Genomic DNA, 13874 nt, shown 5'->3' with positions numbered 1-13874 from the left:
CAAGTTTTCACTTATCTTCAGCTAACCAACTCAATTTGGGATGCAAACAGCTGGCAATTATCAATTCTTCTTTTTCGAATGTAGTACAAAATCTAAAGTTGAATCAATAAAATTAAATATGAACATATTGATTTTTCTTTTTGATCAGATGAATGTTGTTTGATGAACATATGTATTAACCAAATTACACTAACTTACCTTTCTTTTAAACCTTTCTGTATAGCTAAGGCTAATGGATGACAATATGTGAGTCCATCTTTATTGGTTCTCATTAAATTCAGCATAAAACAAAAAATGCATAGAAATGAAATACAATTAAGTTTAATTTTATAAAAATTAAAAAGTAACGATTAAAGTAACGGACGTTTTGTTACTCGTTACAAAAAAAATGTATCGCCGTTACTTTTTCGTTACTGACACCAAAAAGTAACGGCATTACCTAATCGTTACTCAAAAAAGTAACGATACCAGTAACGGCGTTACAAGTAACGCGTTACTTCCCTGCAAATAAGATACGTCATTATTGCGGCAAAAGACTTTGATTCTCGCCGCACGTGCGCTTGTTTCTTAGACACGCAAATCTGAAAAACAAGCGCACGTCAAGAATCGGCATATGGCGAGAATCGAAATCTTTCGCCGCAGTAACGATGTATCGTATTTCTTACTGATCTACACAGACAATGCGCATACTCGTGTGGCGGAAAATATCATCACATTAGAGTTTAAGAATTCGCACGGTATAGCGCTCAATATATATAACATAAAAATGTCTTCTTTTACAAAAAGTGAACTAGCGAAAAAGATAAAAATGGACGTATTTGATTAATAGAAAAGCCTGGCACAGATAAAAGTAGTGATTGTTGGAATAACTTTATATACGTTTATACGTACGTACTCCAAAGAAATTCACCCTTCGAAAAAAATATCATAGAGTGTATAGAAATATGACATATTCACTTTAAAACATTCTTTTTTACTTCCATTTTCCCTGTATACGTATATTACTATAGATATACGTTGTATATACGTTGACACGTTGATACTAGTTGATAGTCAGACTAATGTTTCTGTTGGTTTTGTGCAATGCAAAATCTGTAAAACGACACTGGTTTATAAAAGTATCGGAATCGGTCAGAAGCACGGTTTTCATATCTTTAAGCTACATTTCGTTGGTTTCGGGATTAGTCGGGAGTCGGGAGTAGTCGGGAATCTCGAGACTCGGCAGTTTCGACCGAGATAAATCGAGCTCATTCCCGATGAGCTCCCGTCGCTTCTATCTTCTCCACTCATTGTGGAGCAGCGACAGCATCGGGAGTCGCCAGCATGAGCAGTCGGGAACGAGCGGGAGCAGAATAACAAATTGCACGCCTCTAGTGTCATTGTGAACGACACGCATATGTAATTTCATCTTTCCACCCAATAACATTAGCGTTATCCAATGATTCTAGCGTCTGCGGTTTCTGAAAAAAAATAAAATTCCCTAATGTCATATTATCTTTTTATTATCATAAGTACCAGTAAACTATTATAAATCATAGATTATTTAAGAAAATATATAGAACGCCCTTACGGAAGAAAACATTCAAATATCGAGTGTTTTTTTTTAAGAATGCCAAAACGATTGACTTTATTAGTGATAATTAATGTTTATGTACTTTTCTGAGTTGCCATATATTATTTTGTGTCTCTTGAATTACCTTCTCACATCTGTTGTACTATTAGGCAATTTTTGTGTTGTGGAATGTCTCAAATATAAGTTCGAGTAGTTAATTCTTTTCGATTTTCAACAATTTTCAATCTTTATTTAAAAGTCAATAGGACAAAATCATTTAACGAAATATTCTTCGTTATTATCGATGACGTTACGCCATTTACTGCGCAGTTGCCAAATCCCATCACGGTACAAACTAAACTCTCTTTCAGATTGTAAAGTTATTGATGAAATTTCGTACCTCGTCAACTATCAAAAAATATATATCAGACAGTGCGTGTTGCATCGTCTGAAACAAGAGAAAATCTGATCGAGCCAAGTCTGGAAAACTTCTCAGTCTAACAAGAGAAACACCCCAACTGTTACTTCACCAATCAAATTAGATTATATATTAAATTGTTCTACTGATCATCCTTAATAACGTGCTACTACTCCCTATTTCCAGAAAAAGCTAATATAGGCTATAGAGCGCCTCAAAGTTTGGGAGTGATTTCGTAATTACGGACAACTATGGAGTTGAATGTGGTATCATTCGACTCGCCTTGATTAGTATATCATATATGTCAAGTATTGTTATATTCTTGTCAAATCATGAGATAATTACATTTTAATGTTAAATTTTGCTGCTCGCCTGACGTTTAATTATAGGCTTACTTACAGATTTTATCCATAAATAGATAGTACTCGATCAAGAGAATCTAAGAACAGTTTTTGGTCATGATTGGATAAAGACTTCTTGATCTGTGTCACTTGCGCAAAATAATTAAATAGTGAATATTTCAAAAAATAATCGAGTTAGTGTATAAGTATATAAGATTTTAAGTAAGTGCTCTTTGTTTTTTCTTATAATAACTATTGCTTTAATTCTTTCTCTTCCGTTTTTTCTTTTATTTTTATGATGTACTGCGAGTTATTTAATCAATGCGAGTCGAATGATATCTCATTCAACCACACAGTTGCCCATAATTACGAAATTAGCCCCAAACTTTGAAGCACTCTATACTATACTAGCCTATACTAGTTTTTTTCCAGAAGTAGGGAGTAGTACTACGTTATTAAGGATGATCAGTAGAACAATTTAATATACAGGGTATCTATAAAGTCCGACCCCACCCCTGGATCTCGGAAACAGCTTTAAATATGGAAAATTGTTTCAAACAAAAGTTATAGGATATTGAGGGGGACACATGATAAAAATATGGACTTGACCTTGAGTAACTTTATCAAGGCCAGGTCAATGTGATCGATGTTTTCTTAAATGGAACCTTCTATCTTTTATTGCATATTCTTATAGCCCTTGTCGAGACGTTTTCAAAACACTACCTATTTTTATTTCTTGCGCAAGCCATTCCCAAGATATGAAGTTTCAAAGTTGACATACCGCCGGCATTCGCATTACCCAAGGTGTACCGCACATAAGTTGCACGATCGGATTTACGCCTCTTTTGTGTGTGTGTGTGCGTGTGTGTGTATGTGTGCGCGCGCGCGCGCGCGTGTGTGTGTAACGGCAAGAAAATAACTAATGTAAGGGGAAGCAGAAGAAGAATGGTGGAGAGAGACAGTGAGACAGAGAGAAAGGGGGGGGGGAATTTTGATTAAAAAAACACATACATACAAAATTGGTCCTTTTTAGGGCCACACACACGCACACACACAGTGAAGAGGGTTTGGAGTAAAAAAATACTACGGGAGTGACGAACCGTGGGGTCCTTATTTCTACTGTGACATACACATGCATACACACGCACGCATGCACAAGGGGCGTAAATCCGACCGTGCAACCTCCACGCGGTACACCTTGGGTGATGCGAATGCCGGCAATATATAAACTTTGAAACTTCATATCTTGGGAATGGCTTGCGCAAAAAACAAAAATAGGTAGTGTTTTGGAAACGTCTAGACAAGGGCTATAAGAATATGCAATAAAAGATAGAAGGTTCCATTTAAGAAAACATCGATCACATTGACCTGGCCTTGATAAAGTCATTCAAGGTCAAGTCCATATTTTTAACCTCTGTGAAGATGGCCTCTCATTCTTCAAATTTGAAAAAAATTATTAGAGTTCTGAATGCCCCTCGCAGAGTTTTAGAGTTCGCAATCCTTTATAGAAAGAGTTCTGTCATTTAAAGTAGAGAAAATACCATTTTAAAAATCGGAGGGCCAACTTCACGACGCCCCTCATTACGTAAAAAATGTAAATTTTTATAGAGTTCTAGATAGATTTTTAATAGTTCTATAGTTCTAGATAAGTTTTAAAAATAGTTCTGTTTAAAACAATAAGAAAAATTATATTAAAAATTTTCGAATTAGAAAACGAAAAATGGCAAGAACTCTACCAATTTTGGTTTTAGCGCGTCGAGTGTTAATAATAATCTTTAGAACTCGTGCGGGGCTAACCAGAACTCTGAATGAAACGTCGGGATTCCGAAAATAAATTTTCGATCCGAAGGACATGGAAATATTCGACTCGAGGGACGGAAATCGGCGAGAACTCTTTCAATTTTGGTTTTAGCGCTCTGAGTGTTAATAATAATCTTCAGAACTCGTGAGGGGCTAACCTGAACTCTGAATGAAACGTCGGATTTCCGAAAAAATCTTTCGATCCGAGGGACATGGAAATATTCAACTCTAGGGACGAAAATCGGCGGGAACTCTTTCAATTTTGGTTTTAGCGTTCCGAGTGTTGATAATAATCTTCAGAACTCGTGAGGGGCTAACCAGAACTCTGAATGAAACATCGGATTTCCGAAAAAAAAATTTTATGTGTTTAATAAACAATCAATTTTTTTGAAAATCCGATGTTTTATTTAGAGTTCTGGTTAGCCCCTCACGAGTTCTAAAGATTATTATTAACACTCGATGCGCTAAAACCAAAATTGGTAGAGTTCTTGCCATTTTTCGTTTTCTAATTCGAGAATTTTAAATATAATTTTTCTTATTGTTTTAAATAAATCTATTTTTAAAACTTATCTAGAACTATAGAACAATTAAAAATCTATCTAGAACTTCAAAAAATTTACATTTTTTACATAATGAGGGGCATTGTGAAGTTGGCCCTCCGATTTTTAAAATGGTATTTTCTCTACTTTAAATGACGGAACTCTTTCTATAAAGGATTGCGAACTCTAGAACTCTGCGAGGGGCATTCAGAACTCTAATAATTTTTTTCAAATTTGAAGAATGAGGGGCCATCTTCACAGAGGTATTTTTATCATGTGTCCCCCTCAATATCCTACAACTTTTTTCTGAAACATTTTCCATTTTAAAGCCGTTTCCGAGATCCAGGTATGGGGTCGGACTTTATAGATACCCTATGTAATCTTATCTGATCGGTAAAGTAACAGTTGAGGGTTCCCTTATTAATGTAATAATTATATGATTAAATTTTATTAAAAATTTAAGATTTCTTAATTGAATGGTTTTTCATACAGCTCTCGAACATAATATATTATATTATACATATAGTCATATTATTGTCATACTATTTTTCGTTACCATAAGTACGAGGAAATTATTATAGATTATAGTATATTTCAGGAGATATATGGGATGTCAGGACAACTGACTTGATTAGTGATAATTAATATTTATTCACATGTATAAGTTGTCATATATGTATTATTCTGTCTTTTGAATTATCTGCTCTTACTTACCGTATTTTGATAATTTTTGTGACAAGCCTCAAATATTTAGACCCCCTAAAGAGAAATACAAAAAGTAAAATTAATAAATGAAATAAATATATAGAATGCAGATCCTGATGCAGATCCGGAGTGAGAAAATATTACATATAGGAGAAACAAAATTTCATGTACTCGTGAGATCTCCCTAATTATATAAATAAAAGTCTGCCCCCATTCTCCTCTGAAAGAAAGTAGGGGATAATTTCGTAATTTCAAATGGGGCCTCCTGTAAAATGTTACACATTTGGATTCTATGGGAAGAAACGATTGAAATTGATAGAATTGGGGTTCTTTTTATTTAAAAACATACACTATTAAAAATATTCACGATTTTTTATAGTAAGCAGTTATAAAAAATAGTGGAGATACAAATAAACGAAAAAGTAGTATTTGAAAAATCCGTATAAACGGGATCAAACGTAACTTTCGCAAAATTCAATGGAAACAGAAAAGAAAAATAGAATATTAAAATAGATACTATAATTTTCCGCGTAAAGTAGTCGATTAAAAAAATATTGATTTTTGATAAAATGGCGAACGTTTAAATTTAACATAACAATTTTCAAAGAAAAATTCATTCCTTTTTATTATAAAAAAGAAACTAAATATCGTAAAAAAGTATTCTACGATACGATAAAGAATTATGTACGTTAGCATCCATTTCTAACAATGGGGATGTATCAAAGAAAAAGTTATGTTTTAACCACCTACGACAAAAAAGATGTAAAACAAAGAATACGCGAAGCTTGCGCTGATATTTGAAGCGTTACCCAAAAATGTTACTTAGAGTTAGACAAAATGTTGTAAAAAGGATTAATAAGTGTTTAACTGTAATTGGTCAACAGTTCGAACATATAGTAAAGTGAAAAATGTGAAAAACTATATAGTCTTTTATTTACTTTACGGTTTAATTATTTTAGTTTAAATGCAGTTTACTGTAAAGTTTAAAAATATCTATAACTTTCAACAGAAGTATTTTTTAAAGAAATGTTCCAGATAAAGTTTACTTGTTTCTTTTCGTAGAATCGAAATGTATAACATTTTATAGAAGGAAATTCGTTTTGAAATTATAAAGTATAATGTCCCCCATTTTTAGTCAGGGGAGAGCAGAGGAGGATTTTTGTATATAGATAGAAAAACCTCTCGAATATATGAATCTTTGTCATGAATAATTTTTTGATACATATTTTTAGAACTTTTGGGTTGTCACTCTTTACGTGGGACACATTATATAATTCCTTTTGTTGCAAGTAAAAATAACAAATTTTTAATTGATAATTACCTGCTTGTCTCTATTCCCTGTTGCGACACATTCCGCGTGGATCTGTTAGTTGCCCTGTTGGGCAGGTCACTACGTTAAATTGCGGGGTGTCTATAATAACACGTATATTTCCAAAAAATTTAGATAGAGAATAGGGCGTAAAAAAATGGTATGTTGTTGGAGTTGTACTTTCTAACATTCCTATGTCGGTCGTAGACGGAAGCTGTGTTGTTGGAGTTATTTTTTCTGACGTTCCTATATCCGTTGTAGACGGAAGCTGTGCTACTGGAGGTACTTTTTCTAGCATTCCTACGTCAGTCGTAGACGGAAGACATGTTGTTGAACGGATTCTTTTTGACATTTTTATGTTGGTCGTAGACGGAAGCTGTGTTGTTGGAGGTGCCTTTTCTGACATTCCTGTGTCGGTCGTAGACGGAAGACATGTTGTTGGACGGACTCTTTCTGACATTTCTATGTTGATCGTAGACGGAAATTGTGTTGTTGAACGGACTCTTTTTGACATTCCTATGTTGGTCGTAGATGGAAGCTGTGTTGCTGGAAATATTCCTTCTGATACTTTTATGTCAGTCATAGACTGAAGCTGTGTTGCAGAAGATATTCTTTTGGACATTCCTATGTCGGCCGTAGACAGAAGATGTCTTGCTGGATGGATTTTTTTTGACATTCCAAGTGATATTAGGTTATACGTTATTATAATTATTACGAAAACATGGAACGCTTTCATTACTTTCATTGTGTCGTTTTAATCTCGATATTCTCTGCGACTTTAAAGTCGAGAAATTAAAATTAGGAAGTAAAGTTCTTTTTACCAACTGTTTTATTATAGTGATAACTTATTCTTGTTGAATTTCGAATCCTTTAAGCATAGCTTTTGCACGTTAATCTGTATTTCACTTACGAGAATTTAATATGAGTTTGAATCTTTCCGACACGTCTTACCGTCCCGACAAATTAACACGTATTGTAAGATATTTCACACGCATGCTGTATATAAAGCATTCTCCACGCAAGCAGTTTCCGCGTTCTTCACGCAATTACCTTGCAGTTTTGTAATCATTCATATCACATAAAGACAAAACCAGTTTTATAAAGTATCTTTTCCTGCTACGCATTAACAAAGTATCACGTCTAAAGTATGAGATATACACGCAGAAAATTATACAATTGGAACTATATAATTGGATTCCAATTACAATAACCAAAATTTTGGTTCCTCAGGAATCAACTGAAAATTCGGTTGCGACATTAAAAATATTTTGTTAGGAGGTTTCTGTTAGGTCAACCAAAAAAATTCGAAGATTCTAAATTGCAAGTGTTATTGAATGAAAACACCATTCAAATGGAGAAACAATTGGCTGAATAACTCAGTATCGATAAATCAACAATTTCTAAACGCCTACATGCCATGGGAAAAGTTCATAAGAAAGGCAAATGGGTTCCACATGAATTGAATGAAAGTGCTATTGCAAATCGTTTGAATATCGCCATGTCCTCGCTTGCTAGACAGAAAAAAAGAGTTTCTTATGGCAAATTATAACTGGAGATGAAAAGTGGATTTATTTTGATAATCCAAAGCGGAAAAAATCATGAGTTGATCCAGAACAACCATCAACATCAACACCAAAGCGGAACATTCACGGTCACAAAGCAATGCTCTATATTTGATGGAATATGGAAAGTGTGGTATACTATTGTTACGTCCTAGAGGAGGAGCGCAACTTTTTCATTCGCAGGAAAGGCGAACCTCGTTCGTACATGCGTGCCAGGGAACGAGTCAGGAACCCGACGAGTCCCTTTATTCTGTTACTAACGTACGACGAGCGATCCGTTTTTCGGTCAAGGACGCGAATCTCTTTACCGGGGATAGGACTGTGAGTCAACTGTTAGAAGGTGGGAAGATTTTGAAATTAATTGAATGAAAATAGACTATTAACAAATTTATTAAAATAAAGATAATAACAAAATGATACAACGGCGCGGTTTAGAACATGACAATTTACGCTAATGATTGTATGTGTATGTGTGTGTGTGAGAAGTGGAAGAAGAAGGAATGAAAAAGGGAAGGAATATGAATAGAGAGTTAGTCGAGTGAGGGGGAACATGAATGGTCAGGTGAATTTAAGGGAGTGGATAGTTCAGAGAAAGAAACAGGAGAATAGGATATTGAAGGGGTAGAAAGAGTGAACGCGCTAGTAGGAGAAGAAGAAGGACCAAGGGGTAAACGTTGGAGTAGGAAAGGGGGTAGGAGTGTTGGGTCTGGGTGATAATCGGTTTCTAGGGAGATAATAATAGAACGGAGATATTGAAGTTGATGTTTAAATTCGTAGGGGTCTCTTATCCCGTACACCGTCTCAAAAAGGTGGACGACTTGATGGATAGATACCACAGAATAATAATAATGATCCACTAAAATCGGATTTCAACAAGAGTGGAATTAATAAAAATGGTAGTAAGGAAGGTAGAACATAAAGAAAACAATTTATTGCTGATTCCGAGTGTTTCATGGAAGAGAATGACTGAAAATGGTCTGCGTGGGTGAGCCGCTTCCGGTTGTCCAATTTTGCTGACAGATGATTATGTGATTGCGGAAGGTTGGCGAGACCTCACTAAGAGTAGTATTCGTGGAAAACACTGCGCACTTGCCACAACTGACAAGGGACATTCGGCAACGCGGAAATTCAAAAAAATCTGAAACTCTGCATAATTGTAGAGCAGATATATCTAATAACAAAACAATTTTTCGTTGGTGCCCAAAAACGGTTTTAAGGGTGGAAACAACCCCTTGAAGTTGATTTTTGTCTTTCTAAGCGAATATTATCGAAATTATTAAAGATATGAAAAAATGTTTTAGACAAAAGTTTTATGGTTTTAAAAGTACATTATTATGCTATATTTAGATTTTTTAAAAATGTAAAATTGTGTATAAAATACCCCCCCTCCTTCTCTTTTTTCAAATTGTTAAAATCAATTGTCCAACCAAAATAAAGCTTATTTTATGACAAATTCAACCATATATAATAACATTATGTTTGGAAAAGGCAATATTGAAAAAAAAATTAAACATGCTCTTATATGTATGCTACGCGTACCAAACTTAAGGATTCGCTACTTGACGATGGCATTTCTTTCTTCCTCAAATCTTCCTCATAATTGCAAACTGTAAAAGATAAGGAAGGAAGAAGATAGAAAATCTGAAAAAGCAATAAAGTTGATGTTAAGAAGTAAGTAGGAGAAAAATAGCATGATAAGGATACAGTCACTAATATTTAAAAATGTTATAAATTATAAAATTTCACGTAATAGATGTTTATTTTGCCAACATTGCGGCTACCTTTTTCATTAATTTAAACGACACGCGTAAATATAAATAAATATGTGTGTGTGTGTATGTGTGTTTTTGTACGTGCGCACGTGTGTGTACATCATGGCAACATGCAAAACACTTGTCACAAGTTTTATGACTGTGCGACCAAAATAGCACTCTTTATCAAGTACAGTGCAATCAAGGTTCATTATATTGACATATGTTATCTTCATTCATTTGCATATAAAAGCTGTCCATTTTGGAATACATTTCAGTGTTATTGAAGCAGTTATTGAAGCAGTACGTATATTATTATTGCTGTGAGAAATGTTTAATTAAAATATCCTTAAGATTTGTATCATAATGTCAGTAATAAATCCAGCTAATGTTATTAATTTGTTAATTGCGACATTTCATTTCACAAATATTGCAATAACTCCTGTTAATCATCAAGAGGTGGAACTCCATGATACAATTACTGATTTAATAAAGAGTGCTATACATCACGATATTACGATCAAACATGAGTGGGGACTTGATTTTGACGATCCATCAGAACCGCATGACGTACAATTTGTAGATGTGTACGATATTGATGCTGAAGAAGATAATTATGGAAATGAAGTTTGAACTGTGGATGATGAAGGTGGAAATGTAAACTTAAATTATAAGAAAAAGGCAATCGAATTTTGGAAGAGTGGAAAGAAAGGACATTTATCTCTTACTTCTGTACAACATCGTTTTAGAAAAGTAAAGTTTAATTAAAAAATAAGAAGAATAATATATAGTAAAATACTTGAGGCTTTTACGGTGTACAGTGATCGGCAGTGATTCGTTCCGCGACAGAGAGAACTCTATTTCCCCTCTCGCGGAACGCATCATTGTCGGTCATTGTACATACAGCTTTGACTATAAGTATAAAGCATCCCAAAAAATTTATTTAAATTGTGTAACAAAAACATACTATATGAATATATGGAGGACATAATATAGTATATGAGTATATGGAAAAATAATATAATAAAAAAATATAATATAAGAATATGTGGGAAATAATATTTATTTTACAATATTTATTGTAATATAATATAATATAATATTAATATAATATAAATTATAATATAAATATAATATACATAAATATAATATACACATTATATTATAAAATATTAATATAATATTTATTGTAAAGAGATTATATATTTACTATGAGTATATGCATTGATTTCTAGGAAAATACAATGAGTTAGAGATGCTTTATACTTATGACCAAAGCTGTAAATTATATAGTTAGAGTCGCGTTGTTTTTTATTTTAAGTTTTACAATTTGATGTTTCGTGAACATTTAATTCGTATATAACTTCTTTTATTTTTGAATTCGAATTGTTTAATATTGAGATTTGTTTTCTTCTAGGTAAAATCTATTCAACAATTGCACAGATGACAAGAACATGTAATGCGTGGGGGTTCAAATACAGACAAACTTGTAGTTATTGCTGAATATGTTCTTATAAAATTCCAAGAAGCTGTTAATAGAGGACTTATTATTCATGATATAAATCTGCGAAAATGGGCACTAGAAGCAAAGGAACAAGTGAATTTTTCTTCATTTAAAGCAGGAAATTGGTGGATATGGAATTTTAAAAAGGCACATCGTATTACATCACGTAAAATAACTGCATTTAAAACGCGGTCTTCTCATTTAACTGATCTAACTATACGTCAAAACGCTGAGGAATTTGTAAATACAGTAAAGCCACATATTAATGTAATCGGTGCTGAATCAACTTATAATGCGGACGAAAGTGGCTTTAATTTAGAAATACATGCAGGAAGAACATTAGCTAATGTAGGAGTGAAGACAGTTGGAGCTACTATCCAATCTTTATCTGATATGACTCATAGCTACACCATTATGCCTATTATATCTGCAGATGGACATCTCCTTTCGCCTTTGTATTGGGTGAGTGCAAAAGTTCGTGCGGAGTTTGTGAGTAAAAGTCACACAGTGATTAGGCAAACAAAAATCTTTATTCAATCAATGATGTATTCTCCATCGTTTTCTATAATCTTTTCCCAACGTTCTGGCAGCATACGGATGCCTCGATCATAAAAACTGCGCGGTTTAGATTCGAAGAACGAAGAGACGCCGTTTTTTAAGGCCTCCAAAGAGTCAAAGTTTTTTCCATTTAAATAATTTTGCAATGACCGGAACAAGTGATAATCAGATGGTGCGATATCAGGAGAATACGGTGGATGCGTTAAGACATCCCATTTCAGGCTCTTCAGTTTGCGCAGCGTCTTTTTCGAAACGTGTGGTCTGGCGTTGTCGTGATGAAAGACGACTCCCTTGCGATTTGACAAAATCGGACGTTTCTCTTTTATTTCTCGATTCAGATTGGTTAATTGGCGACAGTACTTGTCCGAATCAATCGTTTTGCCAGCGGGGAGAAGCTCGAAATAGATTATGCCCTTGCAATCCTACCAAACAGAGAGCATCACCTTCATCGAGTGCAAACTGGCCTTTGGCATTGCGTCACCATGCTCACCTGATTGTTTCCATGTCCGTTTGCGCTGAACATTGTTGTAGAGGACCCATTTCTCATCGCCCGTCACTAGTCGATCCAAAAACGACTCGTTATTGAGCCGCCCGAGTAAAGAAACGGCTGCAGAAATTCGCTTGATTTTGTTCTTCTCGGTCAGCAAATGGGGCACCCATATATCGAGCTTCAAATCGAATCCCATCTTTTTTAAACGCCGAAAAGCGGTTGATCGGTCAACGTTTAGTGCTGTAGCAACTTCTTCTGTTGAATTTCGCGGATTATTGAGCACTAAAGTACGCAAAACATCGTCATCAATGTCAGAAGGTCGACCAGAGCGTGGCTCGTCTTCAAGGTTAAATTCTCCGCGCCGAAATTTAGCAAACCATTTTTCCACAGTTCGTTTAGCTGGAGCTTCATCCTGATAAACATCCTGAATGTATTTTACGGCTGCGGCAACGTTTATTCCCTTCCGAAACTCGTAAAGCATAACATGCCGTAAATGCACCTTATCGATACTCATTTTTAAAGTGATATTTCTCGAAGCAGTTTGTATGAAAACAAATGATTTTTTTTTTAATAACAGCTGAAGACGTCACCTTTCCAATGTTATATAATATGTAGATGGAAGTATTAATGACAACACTTTATGACGCTTATAATTCCATCTATTGAAACTCCGCACGAACTTTTGCACTCACCCAATATATAGTATTAAAAGAATCTACTGGTGTTTTTGGACCACAAGTAGAACAAACTCTTTTTAGACCAGTGAATATTTACATTGCGGCTTCAAAATCAGGGAAATTGACAACTGAACATTTCAAAAATTGGTTCCAAGAAGTGTATCTACCAAACACTGGAGAGAAAAGTATACTACTGCTTGATTCATGGACAGGACATTGCCCGAACCAATTGGAAGAACTTGTACCAAAAGACAAACATGTAAATATTCTAACAATACCAAAAAAACAACTGCTTTTATATAGCCATTAGATGTTTTTGGTTTCAGAATCTGGAAAAATTTTGTTCGAAGCTTTTCTGATAGTGTTATTATAAATAATTATGACATAAATTTACATTTACGTAATAACATAATAAAATTGCAATCTTTAACACACAATCAACTGTCTTCTCCAAGATTTCGAAATTTATTTAGATATAGCTGGTATAAAAGTGGTTATTTATCAACACGGCCTGAAAAATTTCATAATCCAATCGATTATTGTTATTTTAAAGAAGAAAAACGTATACCAAAATGTAGCATTTGTGGTAAAATGGCTTTTATACGTTGTGCATGGTGCAAGCAATATTTTTGTTTTGAACATTTCTTTGAGCAATATCATTATTGTAA

General features: G+C 34.2%; 1 long non-coding RNA gene across 2 annotated transcripts; it reads right to left on the bottom strand.

Annotated features, from left to right (window-relative positions):
* Positions 1-493: 493 nt before the first annotated feature.
* On the bottom strand, positions 494-7615 carry LOC105182014 (uncharacterized). 2 transcript variants are annotated; one of them, XR_003114475.1, is made up of 4 exons: positions 6677-7615; positions 5365-5409; positions 1953-2000; positions 494-1460 (listed from the first exon to the last, which is right to left on the bottom strand). It is a non-coding gene; the product is annotated as an uncharacterized LOC105182014 (long non-coding RNA). The 2 variants fall into 2 exon arrangements; XR_003114474.1 differs by lacking the exon at positions 1953-2000.
* Positions 7616-13874: the final 6259 nt, after the last annotated feature.

Source organism: Harpegnathos saltator, unplaced genomic scaffold (assembly GCF_003227715.2).
Source record: "Harpegnathos saltator strain DR-91 unplaced genomic scaffold, Hsal_v8.6 scaffold145, whole genome shotgun sequence".
In the NCBI taxonomy this organism is placed as follows: Eukaryota; Metazoa; Arthropoda; class Insecta; order Hymenoptera; family Formicidae; genus Harpegnathos; species Harpegnathos saltator.
Note: the sequence above shows the minus strand (reverse complement) of the source record. Positions and strands in the feature narration are given on the sequence as shown.